The following is a 24568-nucleotide window of genomic DNA, read 5'->3' as shown; positions in this document are numbered from 1 at the left end:
GTCTCTAATTTCAAGTCCTGCACACGCCATTTCTTAAATATTTCGGCTTATGGTACACACGCTATTTCTTAAATATTTCAACTTATTGTACACACGCTAGTAATTCAGCTTAACTTAAGCACACGGAAGTATTTCAACTTATTGCTACACGTGGTTTCATTGTGACCGTTGGTCACTTCCGATGATTACTACAATCCCATTAATATTACCTGCCTGACATTTAATTCTCCCCACAAAAGTTCCTGAGATAGAGAAATTATTATTTCAAACTAATCTTAAATATTCCACATGCATACCATGTCTCCACTCTTTCGTCATCACGGAGCACAACTAAAAACAGGTCTTAACAGCACAAGATCCAGCGGCAGAGTGCTGAAATATGGCCGTTCTCCAGGTCATCTCCCATCTCTGTCGAGGTGGGGGAAGTACCTTGCTATCGTATTGGTCAGCCACATTTCAGGCGCTCAAAGCTCTGGTAAATTTCATGTCTTTGGTCCCACCAAAGGTGGCCAAAGGATCGACTCAAAGATGATCATATATTCATATTGACTATCTGCGGTTAGCAGACGACCATACATTCATTCATTTCACAGATCTCACCAAACTGGATGTAGGGATTTACTTTGTGGGAGTGCACATGCGATCAATTAAATAAATAAATTGTCATTCTTTCCCACACTGGTATCCGGCTTCGCTGTATTAATTGAAATTGAGTTATTTTTACACAAACAATGCGTTGTTCTGACAAGAATAATGAAGTATTTTGTACCTATTTTCAATGTCGGGCGGTACTGTACCCCTTCACTATACTATGTTTTAGATCGTGATTTACAGTGATAAGCCACAAGATTATGACCATCGACCTACAATCGATATAAACCCGTCCAGGGGATAACGGCATCACCTGGCGAGGCATCACTGCAAGTCGGACACTCGGATGGTGCATGTAATAGCAGTAAGCCCGCTGTCTGTGTTTAGAATGGGTAAGGCGTGCGATCGATGCGACTTTGACGACAGGCAGATTCTGATGGCCCAGAGGCTCGGCGCAAACATTTCGGAAATTGCAAGACTTGTCGGGTGTTTGAGGAGTGCTCTGGTGACTGTCTTCAACATGTAGCGAAACCAAGGTGGAACCACGTCCAGATGTCCTGGGGTTAGGCGACCACTCATTACGGATGTCGGACGTCGTAGGCTGGGCTGACTGGTAAAGCAGGACAGGTGGCGAACTGTGGCGGGACTAATATCAGGCTTTAATGGTGGGCAGAGTACAAGTGTGTCTTAACACACAGTGCACCGAACGTTCGTAATGATGAGCCTCCGGAGCCGACGGCCAATGCATGTACCAATATTAACACCACAACATTGGCATCTAAGACTGATACGGGCACTTCACAGTTGGCACTGGACGTTATCGCAGTGGCAGAGCGTTGAATGATCTGATGAATCCCGAACCTTTTTCATCAAGCCTTTGGGTTGGGGGGTGGGAGGGTTGGGGGGTAGGTGCCGCAAATCCATCGTCTTCCAGTGGAACAGCTCCTTGACTCCTGTACGGCGGGATGACGACCAGTTGGCAGCGGCTCCATTATGCTCCGTGCAACATTCACCTGGGCATCCATGACCCAGTGGAGCTCATGAAGCCATGACGATCATTTTTTCCGACAGCAGTGGTATTTTTCAAAAAGATAATGCGCCATGTCACAAGGCCAGGAGTTTGATGGAGTGGATCGAGGAACACAGTGACAAGTTCCAAGTGATGTGCTGGCTCCCCAACTCTCCAGATCTGAAGCCCATCAAGTATATCTGGGATGTGACTGAATGTGGCGTCGGAGTTCATCGCCCCCCTCCCAAGAATTTACTACAATCACGTGACTTATATGTGCAAATAAGGTGTCAACTCCATCCAGCGACCTACCAAGGCCTCATTGCTTACACGCCACGATTCGTCGCCTCTGCTATCCGTGCCAGCCAGCCGGTGCGGCAGAGTGGTTCTAGGCGCTTGAGTCTGGAACCGCACGACCGCTACGGCCGCAGGTTCGAATCCTGCCTCGGGCATGGATGTGTGTGATGTCCTTAGGTTAGTTAGGTTTAAGTAGTTCTAAGTTCTAGGGGACTGATGACCACAGCAGTTAAGTCCCATAGTATAGTGCTCAGAGCCATTTGAACCGTTTTTTTTTTTTTTTTTTTTTCTATCCGTGCCAAAGTTGGACGTACCGGCTATTAGGTGGGTGGTCATAATGTCCTTTCTGATCAGTGTACATTGTTTACGTATTGGAGGCCATTAGAGTATATGTTATTATTTCAGTGGGTTATTATCCAAAGAACGTTTGTTCATTAGGTTTTTGATAAGTTTCTTATTAGGTTGTTTCGTTGTATGATTGGTGCATACCATATTCGTAGGTGTTTTGGTTAGGGGTATAAGTGACTTTGGTAGCTTCGTTGGTGTCATTTGTTGTATGCGTGGATTCCTCTTTGATACACCACATTGGAGTGTTGATAACTGGATTATAAAAAAATTAAGCAATATAAATTAGATATTGAATTTTTGTATTGTGTGAGTATGGATAGTACATCTTTATTATGTAATTTCATGTGATTTATCACCGTTTTAGTCACGAACTTTGACTGTTTTTCTTTTTACTCTCAAACTTTACTATCGTGCTATGTATGTTGGTATATACCGGGGCCTCAAGACGGCGATTTTTGGAGTCAAAAACGGTAGCATGCTTTGAATAAACGACGTTGGCTGTTGGTTTCAATCACCATTATTCAAATCATGTCGAGCTGCTATCCCACTGTCCTTGAAGAATTACCAGAGACTTAATATTCGGATGGCGTGTGATTTAAGGTGTTCCAGAAATAGACTGAGCCTCTCGCTACCATGAGGCCAGATCAGAAAGGTAACATCCACATGCCTGAAGAAGCATGTGTGTTTGTATTTAGCGGTCTCTAATGCTTTCTCGTCAAATTTCTCCATGAACTTCTGGGCAACCGCAGCAGACAGGGGCCAGCCTGTTGCCACTCCTTCTTCCTGCTCGTAATATTGACCCCCTTATAGAAAATACATTGAAAGTCCGTATATGCCTGAACAGGTCCGTCAGAGCATCGTCAAATTTTTTGCGATCAGTTCTGGAGAATTTATCAACGATAGTTTGTGAATAGGGAGACTACGTCAAATGAACATCAGAGGCTGAGATAGCCAACTAAGTCACCCACTGCCGAGCACTGTCTATAAATTAATTATTCCATGTATTTGTTTTGGTCTTCAATCCAGAGAGCCGTTTAATGCCATGCTACTATATCCTGAGCAAGCCTCTTCATCTGCAAAGAACTACTGCAACCTACATCCTTCTGAACCTGATTAGTGTATCCATCTCTTGGTCTCCCTCTATGATTTTTAACCCTCCACGCTTCCCTCATTTACTAAACTGGTGATTCCTTGATGTGTAAGAAAGTGTCCTTCCATCCGGTCCCTTCTTCTAGTCAAGTTGTGCCACAAATTCCTCTTCTCCCAGTTCTGTTCAGGTTCTCCTCATTAGCTACGTGATCTACCCATCTAATCCTCAGCAGTCGTCTGTAGCACCACATTCCGAAAGCTTCTATTCTCGTCTTGTCTACACTATTGATCGTTCATGTGTCACTTCCATACATGGCTACACTCCATACAAATACTTTCAGAAAGGGCTTCCTGGCACTTAAATCTATACTTGATGTTAACAAATTTCTCTTCAGAAACGCTTTCTTTACCATAGCCAGTCAACATTTGATATCCTCTCCAATTCGACCATGATAAGTTATTTTGCTTCCCAAATAGCAAAACTTACTACTTCAACTGTCTCAGTTTCTATTCTAGTTCCCTCAGCAGTACCTGATTTAATTCGACTACGTTTCATTATCCTCGTTTTGCTTTTGCTGATGTTTATCTTATATCCTCCTTTCAGGACACTGTCCATTCCCTTCAGCTGCACATCCAGGTCCTTTCCTGTCTCTGACAGAATTACGCCATCGTCGGCAAACCTCAAAGTGTTTATTATTCCATAAACTATTGATAAACGATCGTTGTGGCACATATCCCCGGACTGAGACAAGGTTGTAAGAGAGTCACTCGAGATGAAGGTGGCAGAAAACCTAATGAGCCTTGACACTGTCTACCAACACGGCAGAGCCTGGGATCCTGCACTGGAGTCGCTAAGAAAACAACGGTGGCAGCTGAAGAACTCAACAGAAAGAAGAACTGAGAATGTGCCTATAGAGAACGGACCGAAAGTGGAACGCCAGATCGTGGCGAGTCGTGTCGGCCAGAATAGGGAAAAATCTCAGGGTGCTTCTAGTCGGAACGGACCTCAGATGGAACGCCAGAACAGACTATGGCCAACGGAATGCCAACTCTCGACCAGGTGCACCGGACCGAAGACAGAACGTGTCGGCGTTCTGCTAGTGGGATGGACCCCAGACGGAACTGCTAGAACCGTCTATGGAGTTGGAAGGCAGTTAGTATAAATACTGAACCCGTTCCACTCGACCAGCAGTCTCATGTAGCTCATGATGGAGACAAGTCACGTTGTCCAGATATTGCTCATGGACCACTCTGAGATCCGATGGAACACCCTATAACTCAAGATGTCAACAGATCTCAGGGGAAGCCTCAAGAATTACATCGATAAGAATATTTAGTCATTATAAATAGTACGGAATACATCATTAGTGAATTAAGGTTAGATCTAGTAGAATAGGTGTGCACACCGCGCTATTAACAACTCTGAGTAAAAGGAAACCACTAAACATAAGATGAAGAGGATTACCACCACCTTAAGACTGTGGACACTCATTTACAAAGGAAGGGAAAAGGGGTAATCGGGGGACATTACGTATTGATGATGCTGTAAGCGTGACGTACCGTTCAGCACGTTGTCGGTAAAAGCTGGTTTGAACCTCCTAGAGTGGTGCTCAACACAGCACATTGTAAGTGGAACCGCTATATTTCACGTTATAACGTAGCGCTGTTGCTCTCCTTACTCATTGCTGGCTTCTGAATTCTGAAACTTCCATAGATGAGCCCTGGAGGGGACACTGTCTTGCTGTTTTTATCGTCAAGAATGCTCGAGCGCTATTGATCAAGACCCTCGTTGGTATGGAGAAAGTCGTTGCTCGAGTTATGTTCGGAACGGTCGCACGGAGCAACGCCGCACATAAATAGTATGAAGAATTTACTGAAGAGTATAATCCAATAGAATGAGATTTTTCACTATGCAGCGGAGTGTGCGCTGATGTGAAACTTCCTGGCAGATTGCCGGACCGAGACTCGAACTCGGGCCCTTCTTCGCCTTTCGCGGGCAAGTGCTCTACCCTCTGAGTTACCCAAGCACGACTCACGACCCGTCCTCACAGCTTCAATTCTGCCAGTACCTCGTCTCCTGCCTTCCACACTTCACAGAAGCTCTTCTGCGAACCTTGGGGAACTAGCACTCCTGGAAGAAAGCATATTGCGGAGACATGGCTTAGCCACGCCTGCAGAGTGGAAATCTCATTCTGGAAACATCCCCCAGGCTGTGACTAAGCCATGTCTACGCAATATTCTTTCTTCCAGAAGTGCTAGTTCTGCAAGGTTCGCACGAGAGCTTCTGTGAAGTCTGGAAAGTAGGAGACGAGGTACTGGCAGAAGTAAAGCTGTGAGGAGGGGGCGTGAGTCGTGCTTGTGTAGCTCAGATGGTAGACCACTTGCCTGCGAAAAGCAAAGGTCCCGAGTTCGAGTCTAGGTCTGGCACACAGTTTTAATCTGCCAGGAAGTTTCAAGAATCTAATATGCTACCTCTGGTCGTAGGGTAAACGTGTGCTTGAGTAATTCAGTTTTTTCACAGAAAGGCGCGCGGCATTACTTAATGGATGTGGGGGGTGCGAAACAGGAAGAACTATAAGTACAATTCGTGGACCATGTGCTCAGGTTACTAACGCAATAGCAGTTCATCACGTCTCCAACATAATCGTATCCGCGACCAAAATGTTTTCTGCTTTCCATAGTTCAATGGACGACTAACAGTAAAACACCAAACAGCTGCTTCGGAATTTAGAGAGATGTAAGGCAAGGGCGCATCTGGTGATCATTTTCTCTGAAGAGGCTGGCCAGGAAGTCTATTACAACCAAAGAAATATTCCACTGTAAAAAGATCCTGCGTCGCTAAGATTTCAAAAGCCGTAATTTGAGAAATGCTCACATCATTACGTGTCATTTGAAATTTCAGCAGCCAATTACGTTATCAAGTATTTTGTTACTGGATCCCCATTATGCATCATCCGCGTAACATGCAGTTTGACCTGTAAAGAATGATACGTCTCCAACGCTGGAAAATCAATCGGTGATGTATTTTGGCATTCCTGTATAGGAAAGCGCTCCTAATTGCGAAATGAGGTATGAGGTGTTACATTTGAGGGACACATTATAACGATGTCCCTTAAATTAGGTGGCCTACTTACTGTAACTCTGCGGCACTTGCCTATATCACTAACGTCGATTTCCAGTACGGTTTTAGAACATATACTGTATTCGAACATTATGAAGTACTTCGAAGAAAACGATTTATTGACTTATAGTCAGCACGTATTCAGAAAATATCGTTCTTGTGAAGCACAATTTGCTCTTTATACTCATGAATTAATAAGTGCTATCGTCAGGGGTTGTCAAATTGATTCTATAGTTTTGGATTTCCAGAAGGCTTTCGACACCGTTCCTCACAAGCGTCTTCTAATCAGCGTACCTACGGAGTATCGCCTCAGTTGTGCGACTGGCTTCGTGATTTCCTGTCAGAAAGGTCACAGTTCGTAGAATAGACGGAAAGTCATCGAGTAAAACAGAAGCAATATCCGGCGTTCTCCAAGGAAGTGTTATAGGCCCTTTATTATTCCTGATCTACATTAACGACATAGGAGACAATCTGAGTAGCCGTCTTAGATTGTTTGCAGATGATGCTGTCATTTACCGTCTTGTAAAGTCATCATATGATCAAAAAGACTTGCAAAATGATTTAGATAAGATATCTGTATGGTGCGAAAAGTGGCAATTGATCCTGAATAAAGAAAAGTGCGAAGTTGTTTACATGAGTACTAAAAGAAATCAGCTAATTTTCTATTACACGATAAGTCACACAAATCTGAGGGCTGTAAATTCAACTAAATACTTAAGGATTACAATTATAAATAACCTTAATTGGAACGGTCAGATAGGTAATATTGGGGGTAGAGCAAACCAAAGACTGCGATTCATTGGCAGAACACCCAGAAGGTGCAACAGGTCTACGAAGAAGACTGCTTACATTATGCTTGTCCCCACTATTCTGAAGTACTGCTGTCCGGTGTGGGATCCGCATCAGGTGGGACTGACGGATGACAACGAAAAAGTACAAAGAAGGGCAGCTCGTTTTGTACTATCGCGAAAGAGGGGAGGTAGTGTCACAGACATGATACGTGAATTGGAGTGGCAGTCATTGAACAAAGGCGTTTTTCGTTGCGACGGGATCTTCTCACGAAATTTCAAACATCAGTTTTCTCCTCCGATTGCGAAAACATTCTGTTGGCACCGACCTACATAGGGAGAAATGATCATCACGATAAAATAAGAGAAATCAGGGCTCGCACGGAAAAATTTAAGTGCTCGTTTTTCCCGTGTGCCTTTCGAGAGTGGAACGGTAGAGAGACAGCATGAAGGTGGTTCATTGAACCCTCTGCCAGGCACTGTATTGTGAATAGCAGAGTAATCACGTAGATGTAGATGTAGACAAAATCATCAGATAAGCAGTTACAAGAACAAGATAAGACTGTAGCGTTGCATTCTGTACAATCAAACTAAGCACGGTTTTGTATCCGTCACCCCTAGTTGAGCCTGTATTAGAAACAACACGACTTCCAGTCCGCCAGCAATCAACCTTGTTTCGACGTCAACTGGAAAGCCATCTGGTCGGTCATAGCAGCGCGGCTCACGTGGGCAGAACCGCGCCAAAGCCAGAAACAGTCGATAGCTCCGGACGCAAGCCAGCCCTACATTTAGCCGAGACCGTTTCAGTCACTAATGACAAGAAAGGCAGTTCATATTCAAAAAGATTTCGGGCTTGCAGCCGGTCGTCGCTAGCTTCCATCACCGATATTTCGACTGGACAACTGCTAGCCATCCTCAGGTGAGCCATAAGAGACTGACGAAGACGCCCTCCGTTCCGTAATTTATAGCGTGCAGCGAGTATTCTGCGCATGCGTCAAAATGATATGGAGAGACGAACCACACCGCCCGCCGGGAGCGCCCTCGCTGGTGGAACTGCAGAACTCAGCTGTCTTCGGCGTTGTCAATTGCCGCGGCCATCGGAGTACTTCGTCGGGAGCAGATCGTAGAGATGACGGGGTTCCACGCGTTATCTAGCTGGTAGCCATTGTCACGATTGATAAGATTGACTGTCATGCGAATTTCCACTGATTCTTTTATGACGGAGTCCCAAAAGGATGTTGCTGTGGCCAAAATTGTGGTCTTGTCATACTCCATTGAGTGACCAGTGGAAATGCAATGCTCAGCAATTGCAGACTTGCTAGGTTGCAAAAGGCGAGTACAGCGTTGATGTTCAGTGCAACGTTCTTCTACTGTTCTCAATGTTTGTCCTATATATGACATGCCACACTGACAAGGTATTTTATAAATTCCCGCCTTCCGCAATACCAGACCGTCTTTCACTGATCCCAACAGGTCGGAAATCTTCGATGGTGGACGGAAAATTACTTTAACTTCGAAACTGTGGAGGATTCTTCCAATTTTGAGGGAAATGTTGCCAACAAAGGGAAGAAAAGCTAAAGCTTTAGTAGGCGTCCTCTCTTCTTTCTCCACTCCCTGTTCCTTTGGCTTAATTGCAAGTGCCTTGCTAATTTGCCGGGTAGAATATCCATTCTCTTTGAAAACCCTCTTCAGATGGGCAAGCTCTTCAGGCAAACTTTCTGCATCTGACACTACATGAGCTCGGTGTATAAGTGTTTTACGTACACTCATTGTTTGCGATGGGTGATGACAGCTGGACGAATTTAAATACAAATCAGTATGTCTGAGCTTTTGATAAACCGAATGCCCCAGAGAGCCATCACTCTTCCCTTCTAACTAGCACATCCAAGAAAGGGAGGCAACCATTTATCTCTAATTCCATGGTAAACCGAATGTTCTCATGAATGGAGTTGAGGTGATTTATAAACAATAATTTTTCTTCTCTATGAGGCCACACTACGAAAGTGTCATCCACGTACCTCCAAAAAACAGTTGGTTTGAGGGCTGCTGATTCAAGTGCTCTCTCCTCAAAATCCTCCATAAAAAGGTTGGCCACCAAGGGAGACAAGGGGCTACCCATGGCGACGCCTTCAATCTGTTCAAAATATTCTTGGTTGAACATAAAATACACTCCTGGAAATTGAAATAAGAACACCGTGAATTCATTGTCCCAGGAAGGGGAAACTTTACTGACACATTCCTGGGGTCAGATACATCACATGATCACACTGACAGAACCACAGGCACATAGACACAGGCAACAGAGCATGCACAATGTCGGCACTAGTACAGTGTATATCCACCTTTCGCAGCAATGCAGGCTGCTATTCTCCCATGGAGACGATCGTAGAGATGCCGGATGTAGTCCTGTGGAACGGCTTGCCATGCCATTTCCACCTGGCGCCTCAGTTGGACCAGCGTTCGTGCTGGACGTGCAGACCGCGTGAGACGACGCTTCATCCAGTCCCAAACATGCTCAATGGGGGAAAGATCCGGAGATCTTGCTGGCCAGGGTAGTTGACTTACACCTTCTACAGCACGTTGGGTGGCACGGGATACATGCGGACGTGCATTGTCCTGTTGGAACAGCAAGTTCCCTTGCCGGTCTAGGAATGGTAGAACGATGGGTTCAATGACGGTTTGGATGTACCGTGCACTATTCAGTGTCCCCTCGACGATCACCAGTGGTGTACGGCCAGTGTAGGAGATCGCTCCCCACACCATGATGCCGGGTGTTGGCCCTGTGTGCCTCGGTCGTATGCAGTCCTGATTGTGGCGCTCACCTGCACGGCGCCAAACACGCATACGACCATCATTGGCACCAAGGCAGAAGCGACTCTCATCGCTGAAGACGACACGTCTCCATTCGTCCCTCCATTCACGCCTGTCGCTACACCACTGGAGGCGGGCTGCACGATGTTGGGGCGTGAGCGGAAGACGGCCTAACGGTGTGCGGGACCGTAGCCCAGCTTCATGGAGACGGTTGCGAATGGTCCTCGCCGATACCCCAGGAGCAACAGTGTCCCTAATTTGCTGGGAAGTGGCGGTGCGGTCCCCTACGGCACTGCGTAGGATGCTACGGTCTTGGCGTGCATCCGTGCGTCGCTGCGGTCCGGTCCCAGGTCGACGGGCACGTGCACCTTCCGCCGACCACTGGCGACAACATCGATGTACTGTGGAGACCTCACGCCCCACGTGTTGAGCAATTCGGCGGTACGTCCACCCGGCCTCCCGCATGCCCACTATACGCCCTCGCTCAAAGTCCGTCAACTGCACATACGGTTCACGTCCACGCTGTCGCGGCATGCTACCAGTGTTAAAGACTGCGATGGAGCTCCGTATGCCACGGCAAACTGGCTGACACTGACGGCGGTGGTGCACAAATGCTGCGCAGCTAGCGCCATTCGACGGCCAACACCGCGGTTCCTGGTGTGTCCGCTGTGCCGTGCGTGTGATCATTGCTTGTACAGCCCTCTCGCAGTGTCCGGAGCAAGTATGGTGGGTCTGACACACCGGTGTCAATGTGTTCTTTTTTCCATTTCCAGGAGTGTATGTTTAGGAGAGAGCGTGGCGAAACAAAGCAGTGATTCCCACCTGAAACTTATTGCCAATCAGTGCCAAGGAGCCTGCAAGAGGTACCTTTGTAAAAAGAGACACCACGTCAAAACTAACTAAAAGATCAGAAGTACTTAGTCGGAGAGCCCGCAGTCTGTTGATAAAATCGGCCGAGTGTGATGTGGACATTTGCCCACAAATGGCCTCAGCAAGGATGCAAGATGTTTGGCTAAATCGTAAGTGGGGGCCTCGATATTGCTCAGTATTACGTACCTTCGGAAGGCCATACAGTCTTGGAGGTACGCTGCCACGAGGTCTTAAGCGCTTGATCGTCTCTGGAGGCAACGAGGAAGAATTCAGGAGTGTAGATGTCTTCCGTTGCACACGTCCTGTAGGATCGTTATCAATCTTCCTGTAGGCAGAATCATTTAGTAGACCATACATCTTATCCACATACAAACTGCGAGGTAACAGTACAGTTAAATTGCCTTTATCGGCCTTCAATACCACAACGTCCGGATCTTCTCGGAGATTTCGCAGTGCAGCCCTTTCTGCGGAGGTTATGTTACTGTGTTGAGGAGGAGCTTTCAGAAGAGCACGGCAAGTTTCCCTCCTTACTTCTTCTGCAGTTTCCATAGGAAGGCGTCGTACAGCTCCTCAACACCACTCACAAAACTTATCAAAGGTGGTGCTCTAGGTGTAGGTGCAAAATTCAAACCCTTACTTAATACCGACAGCGTCGCGTCGTCCAAATTCTTGTCCGTGAAGTTAACAACGGAACGTCGTGCAGTAATCCCCTGTGGCGACGACTGTTGTGGCGCCAGACGATCAAATTTTGACATCTGCCGATAACTTGCATCCTTGTGTACCCACTCAAATTTGGCGGACGTTACTCCATCAACCCAGTCCCATGATACACTAGACAGATGTGCTGCAATCTTCAGATGCAGATGGAACAATTCTTCTGAAATGGCATCCAATCTTCGTCTTGTGTGGCAAATCCTCTCTTTAACAATAGAGTGACTGGCCTTTTCCGTTATCTTCCATGCAGTGTCAGTCTTAATAAAATGCGTCACTCTGGCAAATTTTGGTATTATGCCATGGTCCCGACATAATAAAAAGGTCAAAGAACAAAAAATCTTAGGTCTCTTACCACGTAGTTTGTCAAAACTTCTCACATGTGAGGCCATCTCCTCCCCGTAAAGGCGTCTGATATAAAATTTAAAATATTCCCGGCGAACTAAGTATTCAAAAAGATTTCGGGCTTGCAGCCGGTCGTCGTTAGCTTCCATCCACGATATTTCGACTGGACACCTGCCAGCCGTCCTCAGGTGAGCCATCGAAGACAGACGAAGACGCCTTCCGTTCCGTAATTCATAGCGTGCAGCGAGTATTCCGCGCATACGTCAAAATCATATGGACAGACGAACCACACCGCCGGCCAGCAATACCAGATCGTCTTTCACTGATCCAAACAGGTCGGAAAATATTCGATGGTGGACGGAAAATTACTTTCACTTCGAAACTGTGGAGGATATTTATAAAATACCTTGTCAGTGTGGCATGTCATATATAGGACAAACACTGCGAACAGTAGAAGAACGTTGCACTGAACATCAGCGCTGTACTCGCCTTTTGCAACCTAGCAAGTCTGTAATTGCTGAGCATTGCATTTCCACTGGACACTCAATGGAGTATGACAAGACCACAATTTTGGCCACAGTAACATCCTTTTGGGACTCCGTCATAAAAGAATCAGTGGAAATTCGCATGACAGACAATCTTATCAACCGTGACAATGGCTACCAGCTAGATAATGTGTGGATCCCCATCATCTCTACGATCTGCTCCAGACGAAGACATAAGAGTACTCCGATGGCCGCGGCAATTGACAACGCCGAAGACAGCTGAGTTCTACAGTTCCACCAGCGAGGGCGCTGATGGCGGGCGTCTCTCCATATGATTTTGACGCATGCGCGGAATACTCGCTGCACGCTATAAATTACGGAACGGAGGGCGTCTTCGTCGATCTTCGGCGGTTATCCGGTAGGATACCGCCCTTCGATAGACCATTCGGTTTAATCGAAGCGTTAGGTCTTGCAGGTGCCAGCCAGCCGTCCAGCCAGCAGCAGCAGCAGCAGCAGTACCAACAGCAGTAGCGGTCCCGGTCCCGGTCTGCAGCAGCGGTCCAGCCGGCAGCAGCCAACAACCAGTCCTCCTGCAGCAGCAGCAGCAGCAGCAGCAGCGGTCCAGCCAGCCAGCCAGCCAGCAGCAGCAGCAGCAGCAGCCCCGGCCCCGTCCGCGGCTGCAGCAGCAGCTGCGGCGTTCCTGCCCCCCGCCTTCGCCGTCGCCGTCGCCGTCGCCGTCGCCGTCCAACCCTGGTCTTCGGCCGTCCTCGTCTTCCTCCGTCTTTGTCTTCGTCTGTCCCCGGTTTGTGTCCTTTCCTTTTCGTTCTGTTCGTTATTGTTTCTCCCTGTCGTCATGTCCGCCCCCACCACCACCGCCACCACTACCACCACCGCCATAGTTTACACTTCCCCTTCCGCCGCCTCCACCACTATAACGTGGTGTGCCCAGTCCCACCCCCCTCCTTCCATCCCACCTCTTCTCACTCTCCCTTCGCCCTCACTCTTTGTCGCCCCCTCTCCAGCTTCTTCCTCCCGCTCCTCTCGATCTGATCCTTTCCCCCCACTCCCCCAGCCTGTCACTGCAGCTCCGGCTAGGGTGGTGGCCCGTCAGGCCACTGTCCATGCCCAGCTCTCCCCGTCGCCTTCGCCATCACCGCCGCCTCCACCACCGTCATCGTCATCGTCGCCGTCGCCTTCGCCTTCACCGTCACCGTCACCATCTCCGGCGCCGACTGCTGCGTCCACGCCGGGACCTGTCCCTTCCCACCACCTCCCTATCGCTCCAGTCCCTCATATCACCACCCGCCCTTCTGCCGCCATAAAACGCCCTAGTGGCACCACCACCTCCTCCGCTCCCAAAAAGGCCCCGCCCCGTCCTCCTTCACCCTCCCCCCCAGGGTGCCATGGATGTCTCCCCACCTGGCCCTGCTCCCCCGCCTCCTCCTCCTCCTCCTCCCCTTCTTTCTACAAATACCTCGTCTCCCGTCCCGATCCTTCCCTTCTCGAGGCCCGGAATCTCTCCCTCCTCCTCCGCCAACACTTCCCTGGTGCCCCCATCTCTCTCCTCACTCCCAGACGGGATTCTGTTCTCATCTCCTCCCCCAGCCCAACCCTCCATACTGACATCCTCTCCCACCTCCCCATCACCCGTTTTGGCCCCAACGTCTCCCTCACCCCTGCTCCTTCTCCATCTCCTACCCACCATCCCCAACCCCCGCGTCGCCCGCCGACCCTCACCGCCGTGATCACTCGGCTTAGTCCGTCGATCACGGAGGAGGAGGTGTTGGCGGAGCTCAAGGCGTATCCCACGCTGGAGGTGCGGGCGGTCCGCCGCATTTTCAACTTGGCTGGCCCCACTCGCCTTATGCAGGTTTTCTCCGAGGACGCCCCCTCCATTGACCGTCTCCTGAATGAGGGTGTCCTCCTCTTCAACCAGCGCCACAAGGTCGACCCCTCCCGTTCCCCTCCTCAATCCCTGCACTGCCAGAGGTTTCTGCGCTCTAATGCACACCCAACAGCTGAGTGCTGCGAGGCCCCCACCTGCCCGCATTGTAGGCAAGTGCACTTCCTCCGGCAGTGCCCTAACCTTCAATCCCCTCCCTCCTGCAATACCTGCAATCTCCCCCATCCCACCTACTCCCAAAAGTGTAAAGCCCGACCCCCTCCGACCACTCCTGAACTCACCGTCCCTGTCCGTCCCCTGGACGCCCCCACCCCTCCTGGCAATTCCCTTCGTCCCCCCCCCCCACTGCTGAGGACATCATCAGGTTCCTCACCATCGTCCTTCAAAATGTTCATCCCTTTCAGCGCCCCCACACCCTCCAGCAGATCTCCATCGCCGCCCGTTCCATATTCCAACTTAAGATGTACGCCACCTACTCCAACAACCAGGCCCATTTCACCTTCTCCCGTCTTGACACCCTCGTCTAAATCCCTGTCATGGCGTGACAGCAACGTATCCTTTTCAACAATATCCGCTCCCTTTCCGCCAACAAGAACCTCTTCCTGCACACCCTTGCCACCCGCGTGGATGCCTTCCTCCTCAATGAAACCTTCCTCCAACCCCACCACTCCATCCACACCTCACCCTATCTCCTCCACCGCTCCGATAACCCCCTCCCCATTGCGCGTGGCGGAGTTGCCATTGGTCACCACCGCCAGATCCCCGTTCGGCTCCAACCTCTCCTTCCCGACCCCACCGAACACCTGATCCTTAGTCTCTTCTTCCCCGGCCTTACCGTTACCTGCGCCACCATCTATGTCCGCCCTAACGCCCCTATTCCCTTCGACTTCCTCTCCCACATTGACTGTACCTTCTCCTCCTACATGATCGCCGCCGACCTCAACATCCATAGTCGTTCCGCCGCCCAGTTACGGCGGTGGCATCGGTTCCTCTCCTCCCTTCAAGGCGACCTCATCCCCATCCCCCAGCACACCCGTCCTGAATCCAGCTCCACTTCTGATGTTATCCTCTCCTCCCCCAACCTCCTTGGCCGCATAATGGGTGGATATCCTGGAGCCTATTGGTAGCGACCATCTCCCTGTCCTCCTCACCGTTTCAGACGGTCGTCGCCCCCTCCCCGATCCTCGTACTGACCCTCCCCCTAAGTATGTCCATGACTATTCCCATGCCGACTGGAATGCCTACCGGGATACCCTTTCCACCCAGGTCGATAGCCACCCCTTCACCTACCACCACCCTGACGATGTCACCCATGCCGCCTCCTTTCTCCAGCAGACCTTGTCTGAGGCTGTGGAGGCCCACGTCCCTACTGTCGCCATCCACCCCCACCGTCCTACCTTACCCCCACAGGCCGTTCTCCTCCTCCGTGAATCCCGTCGTATCTACCGTGCCTTCCTCCGCACACGTGACCCGGACACACTACGACGCCACCGGCAACTCCAGCGACACATTCGTAATTTGCTCGCGGCTAAGAAACGCCGGGACTGGCGACAGACATGCACCCGTTTAAATGCTACCCTACCAATCAACTCGTCCAAGTTCTGGTCGGCCTTCCGTCGCCTTACCGGAACTAAACCCTCACCCTATTATCCTCTTCTCCATGATGATCACCCTTTCCCTGACACCCTTTCCCTGACACCCTTAGTAAGGCCAATCACTTTGCCTCCTACGATGTATTTTCCATCCCTGATGATCCCCAGTTCGATTACTCCCTCTTCCCGGATATCCGCGATCGAACTGACACCTCCGTCCCTCCCCTCGCTCCTGGTTTCCAGTACTTGGACAACATTGCACACACGGAACTCAATGCCCCTATCACTACACAGGATCTCATTGCTACACTCCGCACAAAACGCAACACCGCTCCTGGTCACAATCGTGTCACCTACCGTCACCTTCGTGAGGCTCCTGTCTCTTTCCTCTCCACCCTGGCCAGGCTCTACAATGTAGTCTGTCCACCGGTTACTACCCCGAACTGTGGAAAACCTCCCATATCCTCATGTTCCTTAAACCTGGCAAACCGCCGTCCGCCGTCTCCTCCTACCGTCCCATCAGCCTTACCTCGGTCTTCAGCAAGGTCCTGGAATCTATCCTCACCCGACGCATCCACCAGCATCTCCACCAGCACCGCCTCCTTCCCGTTACCCAGTGTGGCTTTCGGCCGTCCTTCTCTTCCGACGACCTTCTCCTTCACCTCACTCATCTCCTTTCCGAACAGCTTAATTCCCGTCGCTCCGCAATCTTCTTCTCCCTGGACCTCGAACGTGCATATGACCGCGTATGGCATTCCGGTCACCTCTTCAAGCTCCAAACCTTCGCCCTTCCCATTAACTACGTCCGTCTGATCGGCTCCTTTCTCTCCCGCCGTCCTTCCTATGTCACCATCCATAACACAGATTCCTACACCTTTTTCTCCTCTGCCGGTGTGCCCCAAGGCTCCGTCCTCTCCCCCCTTCTGTACCTTTTGTACACGGCGGACATGCCGCCGCCGTCAGCCCCCGTCCACCTTCTCCAGTTTGCCGATGACACCGCCTTCCTTGCCCTTGCCCCCACCCTACAGCGCTCCCAACACCTTCTCCAATCCCATCTTGACCGGTTCCCCGCTTGGTGCAACCAGTGGTTGCTCAAGGTCAATCCCTTCAAAACCCAGGCGATCATTGTAGGCAAAACCACCCCTTCCTTCCGCCTCCTTGATTTCTATCTCACCATCTATGGCCATCCTATCGCCCTCACTCCCACCCTTAAGTACCTTGGCGTCACCCTCGACCGTTGCCTCTCCTGGACTCCCCACCTCCGGACAATCCGAGCCAAGGCACGCTCCCGACTCAGTCTCCTCAAGCTCCTCTCCGGCCGTACGTGGGGTCTGGACCCCTCCACCATCCTCCACACCTATAAGTCCCTCATCCGCCCTATCCTTTGTTATGCCCATCCGGCTTGGATCTCCGCCCCCCCTACCTTTTATAAATCCCTCCAAATCCTTGAACATCATGCTCTCCGCCTCGCCTATCGCATCCGTCTCCCCTCCCCCACGCGGATCCTGTACGATCTCATCCCCTTCCCCCACCCCCTCCTTTTCCTTGAAAGGATACGGATCCTGTACACCTCCCACAAACTTGATCCTCCTCACCCACTCGTCTCCCCGATCCTCTCCCACCCCCGCCTGCTGCCGCGCCTGTATTCGCACGTCCCACCCGGTCTCCATCTCTCCACCCTCCTTACCCTCTCCCAAGGTGGCTTCCGCCAGCTCCCTCTCCCTGATGATGCCCTCCTCCCCTCCATCTACCCCTCCTACCAACTTTGATCCTCCCGCCCTCCTCCTGTGCTTACTCCTCTGGGCACCCTCCCTCCCTTTTCCCTCCCTCCTCCTTTTCTCCCCCCTCCTCCCCCGGGCCTCCCCTCCCCTGTCCCTCTCCTCCCGCCCCGTCTCCTCAGCCATTGGCATCCTTTTTCTCCCCTCTGCCCCACCTCACCCCTGTTCCCTCTTCGCAGGTCCCCAGACTCGCACACGCTCAGTGGACATTCGCGCGCCGGAGATCACCGCCATCAGTGTATCGTGTGTGTCGTCATGTTAAGTGTTCAGTGTTCACCGTAACACTCCATCGTTCACCAGTGCCATCGTCTTCTTCAGTGTTTGTGCGTCGTGTCAACAGTTCGTAGTGTGGATTGTCATCGAGTGTGAACGGCTTCTTTTGTTTTTATGTTCATGTGTCTCCTGTTTTTTCCCGCCGTTTTTCCAAGTGATGTATCTTCTCTGTTTATCTCATTGTACTCTCTTCGGCTGAAGAGCGGCGTATTGTGGTGCTGCCAGCCTACCTGTTCCACAGGTTTTAAAATCGCAATAAAGAAAAAAAAAAAAAAAAAAAACAAGCGTCTTCGCCAGTCTTCGATGGCTCACCTGAGGATGGCTGGCAGTTGTCCAGTCGAAATATCGTGGATGGAAGCTAACGACGACCGGCTGCAAGCCCTAAATCTTTTTGAATACTTAGTTCGCCGGTAAAATTTTAAATTTCACACAAGGCAGTTCATACTTCACATAAGGAAATAAAAACTCATTCACAGTTCATTACTATCCAGCAAACGATAGTCCTCGCTGCCAGTCTTTGACTTTCCGCACTAATCAACAGGAAGCGTTATTTCAGGTACATACTGGACTGGAAACCACATAAAGCAACGTAGATACACTCCCATACATCAGTTTTACCGTCATATCTACAAGCAAACCACCGTTTAACTCCATTAGTGAATAAACAGTTCCAGTGAAATTTATGTCTGTGGTCGAAGACATGCACTCACAACTATCGACATCTGAGCAGCATTACAACATGCAACGAGCAATATGTTGTTATTTCATGCTTTCACGATTTTTCCTATCCTCAATCGCCCTCATATTACTGGACATACATTATCAAAGTTTTTTTGTCCTTCCAGTACTCTAACTGTTTCGATGTGGCAGCCAAGAGTTCTTCACCTGCAGCAACCTGTTCATCTGACAGTAGGACTTATTCACACCTTCCTCATTTACTTAGAAAGTACATTATCTCACTACCTTCCAGTACAGTTTTTGGGAACTACGCCTCCCTCGAGTACCACAGAAGTTATCGTTATAAGTCGTGACACGTACCTTATCGTCCTTTTTCTTCTTATAATCAATGTTTTACATACATTCCTTACGTCACCTATTCTCCAGAGAACCTCCTCATTTCTTATGAGACCTCTCAGTTTTAAGCATTCTTCCGTAACACCATATTTAAATGCTTTGACTCACACTTTTTATGTTTTTCCACCATTCGTGATTCACTTTCACACAACACTGCGCTCGAGATGTACATTATGTGTAATTTCTTCCACAAATTGAGGCCTACGTTGGATACTCGTAGACGTCTTTGACGAGAAATGCCGTCGTTGCCTGTGTCGATCTGCTCCTTATAACCTCCTCGGTTCGTCTGTCATGCATTACTTTCCTTCCAAAAGTAACAGAATTACTTCAGTTCTTGTTCTGTGAGGTCTGTCCTTATCATCAAAGACTTCTTTATTGCCAATCTTATATTTCCTACTCAGCATTACATTCGTCTACCTTTGAATTACCCTTAGCCCGTACTCTGTACCCGTTAGTCTGTTTATTCCATTAACCAAGTCCAGTAAGTCTTCCTCAATCTCACTGCTAACAGCAATGTCATCAGCGACTCTTATCACTGACACTTTTTCATTCCAAATTTTAATCCCAGTTTTGAATAATTCTTTTACTTCCATCTTTGCTTCCTAGATGCACGCTGTCTCAGTCTCTCTTTATCTTCTGTTCTGTTGTCCTCTCTTGCTTCCTGTACCTATTATCTATTATCCGATTTGAAATCGGTCCATGCACAATAGCGCTCGGACCAATAGTTCCATAAAACCGCGCGTGAAAATCCAGTTTTTAAGAGGGTCGTATGTCGGGTTCTACTGATCACAGAAATAAGGTGTTCATTGTTTGAATTAGCCTTAGCCTGTGTCCTTGGGACCATTTGTACACCTATCGGAAAAACGGGCATTCTGTAGTCATCCTACAGTACATGAACAGAATGTAAACATTACACACTTCCTTAAGCTCAGGCTAATTCAGTAAACTGGTTGCTTCTTTCGCATAGTGTCTGGTCGAGGATGGGTATTGAGCGGCTTATAAAAGCGCAATTTCTTCATGTTCGTTCCCTGAGAAAACACTGAAAAAGTATATAATTTTTTAATACCAAAAGTAGGAGAACTGTCGGATTTTTGCAGAGTACTTTCACGACCTACTGAACTGTGAACCACCTGAATAAGAGCTGGAACTGGGGACTGACACAGAAGAGAGAGAGAGTCATGCCCTCCAACCAGGGATGAAGTCGCACATGCCATAAGCTATCTGAAAAATAATAAGGCAACTGGAGAAGATGGTATAGCAGCCGAGATGATAAAATGGGGAGGCAACAAAGCAATAGACAACATGACCAACATAATTCACCAGATCTGGAGAACAAAGAAGTTGCCAGAAGGATGGAAGAATGCAATTGTAGCACCAGTATACAAGAAGGGGGACAAGAGGGATGCAAACAACTACAGACGAATATCGCTACTAGAGGTCAGATACAAGGTGCTGTCAGAACTACTGCTCAAGAGAGTAGAAGAATAGGTAGAACGTACAGCTGGCGACTACCAAGCGGGATTCAGGAAGGGAAGAGGTTGTGTAGAACAGATATTTATCCTGAAGCAACTGATAGAACACTGGGCCTTAAAAAACAAAAAGACAATAATGACCTCCGTGGGCTTCACAAAGGCATATGACTCCATCGACAGACAGACTCTTGTTAGGATCCTGAAGTACAGAGGACTTGATGGAACTGCACAAGAATTCATAAAAGAAATTCTGACAGACGCAAAAGGAAGGGTGAGATTCAGAGGAGCACTGTCAGAAGAATTTGAGATCAAGACTGGTGTTAACCAGGGAGATGGATTGTCACCATTGTTGTTCAGTATAGCACTGGACGAAGTGATCAGACAGTGGAGAGCAATAACCGAGGAGGAATACCAAAGACCCATGTGGAAGACGAAAAGGACAACAGGGCTTAAGTGGACTGCCTAGCCTTTGCAGATGACATAGCAATAGTAAGTGAGACGGAAGAAGACGCAAACACACAACTCGACAACTTAAGTAAGGTAGCCAGAAAGGTGGGACTGAGGATCGCCTATAACAAGACAAAGACCTTAAACACCACTGCAGACTGGTAAACACCGGAAGGCACTGTGCAAATGGTGGACAAATTTAAGTACCTGGGAGAATTTATAACAGGAAGGAACAGGAGCAAGGAGGGAATAACAGAGAGGATAAAGAAGATGAGGTCAGCCTTCTGCAATACCAGAGAGATATACAATAAAAAGAATATACCCACAAAGGTAAAGATAAGCCAATACAAGGCAACAGTGAGGAATGTAGTACAATATGCTGCTAAACGATGACACTAGGAAGAAATGGGGCAGAACAACTAGAGAAAAAAGAGATAAAAATAATGAGAAAAATACTAGGTCCCAAAAGAGGTGGAGAGAGGTGGATGCGAAGACCTAGGGAAGAACTGTACCGGTACATAAGAACAATATCGGGGGAAATCAGGCTCAAAAGGGCAATGTTTGCTGGGCATGTAGTTAGGATGAGTATGGACAGAATGACGAAGAGAGTGTGGGAAACAACAGGGAGGACAAGGGGAAAGACAGGAACCAAGTGGCTTGTTGAACTTCGGAAGGACTGGTTGGAATTGGGGATCAAGGTCGAAGGAAACGAAAATTGGAGGAACAAATATACACCGACAAATATGCCAGAGATAAATGACAGAGAAGAATACAGGAAAAGATTAGAATGCCACCAGTGGGGACGCCATGAGAAACGGAAACTGAAGATCTCGGTAGAAGAGCGGGAGAGAAGAAGAGAAAGAATGAAGAGATTCTGGAAGAAGAAGAGGAAAATGCAGTCCACGAAGGGGCTACCCGTGGTCCTACAGAGTCCGTAATGCAAGAAGAAGAAGAAGAAGATACCAAAAGTACCAGTTATAGGGTGGCGACTTTTATAATTTCTATGAATGGTACGAAATTTTTACCATACTTTCTTCTTGGTATCGTTAGGCGTTACCAGGTTCCAATGGTTCAAAGTTACCTTAATTATCTACGTCATATCTAGTCTGAGGCATTTTAACCGATCCATAAAACACAAGGACAGGGTTCTGGGTTGACCACAATGCTTTAGGGGTCGCCATTTTCACCAATAAACAATTATAATGCATTATCTCTGTACAACGGCCACTTCACGCTTATACAGGCCGCCTTGAGACCTGTAAATTTTAACAACACGTTATTTTGTCATAATAAATTCTTCGTACTTGCAAATTAAACACCGTATTTTTCGTATAGTGTAGGTGTAGCCTAAAACTGTTCTGTATTTTTACGTAAAGTAGTTAAAGTGAACTTGCATTGGGTGGAAGACGGATTTGTGTTAACCTTACATTCTTCGTGCTTATTTACTTTTTTATGTGTCAAAGTATCTAAAACTGTCGAAGTATAAACTTTACTGACCTACAGAATTCGGTTTATGTATGTAACCCACTCTGCTGTAACACGCGGGAAAAGGTATACAGCAGAAAAATGCTCCTGTCAGAAAAGAAAAGAGGCAATACGCTCCTCTTTAAGAGGCTCTGACAGTAAAGTTGGGAGCCAGCTGCTTGAATCCTCATTTAGTCTTTCTCACAAAAAATTTTGACATGCGAACATATTTGTGTTTTTTGGTCCTGAAAGAGAGTAGCAGAGAGACATTGATGGTGGAAGAGAGAGGAGATAGTCCCAATGAGAGAGAAAGAGAGAGGAATGATGGTGGGAGAGAGAAAGTGGCAGCGAAAGAGGGAGGGAAAGATGGATGAAGACAGCAGCAGTGGGAGCCAAAGAGACAGGAAAGAGTCATGAGACAGTGGCACTAAAAGAGGAAGTGAGGTGAATGAGGATAGTAGTAGTGGGAATAAAAGGAAGACAAGATAGTGGAAATGGAAGAGGGAGATGAGACCACACATAGGCTTGGGTGATCTGGATGCCGCCTACAAGACCGGCAAACTTGAACACAAAAAGTTTTCCCACCTTCCTTCATACCCCATACTTCGGCGTCACAGTTTCCGGTCAGGAGTTAAACCTCGAGCAAATCATCCTCAAGGACATGTTTGGAGAAATGTGTGACTGAAGGAAAAGAGAGCAGAGTGCAAGCGAGAAAGAAAAAGAGGCAATGGGAAAGAAAAGTATGGTACAAAGGCAATATCAGTAGGACAAAGAGACACTGAAAGTGGCAGAGAAGGAGACGGTGGCAAGGAAGAGCGAGAGAGAGGAGTGAAGACAGGTGGAAAGTACCAATGGGAGAAAAATAAGACAGTGGGAGAGATACATATATAGAGAGACATGGTGGTTACGAAGGCTTTCCTGCAAAGTAAGCCAAGGAGAGAGGCATTTTGAATGTTGTGTGTTAAATAACGCGAGTATGTTCGCATAGAATATTATTTTTCAGAAAGGCGGAGTGAGTATTCAGACATCTGTTTCCCAACTTTTTTACGAGAATCTTTCAGAGAGGGGCATATTCGCCTTTTTTGTTCTCTGGTAGGAATATTTTTCAGCTAGTATCGATTATACCCATTTTCCTGAGAAGTTCGAACTTGTTGCACCATCCTACGGTGTTGTACGCTACTTGTAGGTCAACAGATATTACCTAGATGTCTTCGTTTTTCCTAAATTTTGCCCCTACTATAAAGCTCAATGTCGTAACTGCCACTCTGGTGACTTTACCTTTTCAAAAGACAAAGTAGCTGCTGTCGCAGTTATCTGCCTTTCCTAATTTGGTCTTGTTGTTGTTGTTGTTGTTGTGGTCTTCAGTCCGAAGACGCGTTTGATACAGCTCTCTATGCTGTTCAAGCCTGTTCATCTCCAAGTATCTGCTGCAACCTACATCCCTCTCAATTTGCTGACTGTATTTATTCTTGGTCTCCCTCTGCGATTTTCATTCCACATGCTTCCAGTACTAAATTGGTGATCCTTTGATGTCTCGGAACATGTCCTACCAACCTATCCCTTCTTTTTGTCAGCTTGTACCACAAATTTCTCTTCTACCCAGTTCTATTCAGTACCTCCTCATTAGTTACATGATCTACCCATCTAATGTTCATCAATCTTCTGTAGCACCACATTTCAAAAGCTTCTATTCTCTTCTTGTCTAAACTAATTATCGTCCATGTTTCACTTCCACACATGGCTACACTCCATACAAATACTTTCAGAAAGGTCTTCCTGGCACTTAAATCTGTACTCGATGTTAACAAATTTCTCTTCTTCAGAAACGCTTTCCATGTCATTGCCAGTCTACATTTTATATCCTCTCTACTTCGGCCATCATCAGCTATTTTGCCGACCGAAGTGGCCGTGCGGTTAAAGGCGCTGCAGTCTGGAACCGCACGACTGCTACGGTCGCAGGTTCGAATCCTGCCTCGGGCATGGATGATTGTGATGACCTTAGGTTAGTTAGGTTTAACTAGTTCTAAGTTCTAGGGGACTAATGACCTCCGAAGTTGAGTCCCATAGTGCTCAGAGCCATTTGAGCCATCAGCTATTTTG

This window comes from Schistocerca nitens, chromosome 8, assembly GCF_023898315.1.
Source record: "Schistocerca nitens isolate TAMUIC-IGC-003100 chromosome 8, iqSchNite1.1, whole genome shotgun sequence".
In the NCBI taxonomy this organism is placed as follows: domain Eukaryota; kingdom Metazoa; phylum Arthropoda; class Insecta; order Orthoptera; family Acrididae; genus Schistocerca; species Schistocerca nitens.
Note: the sequence above shows the minus strand (reverse complement) of the source record.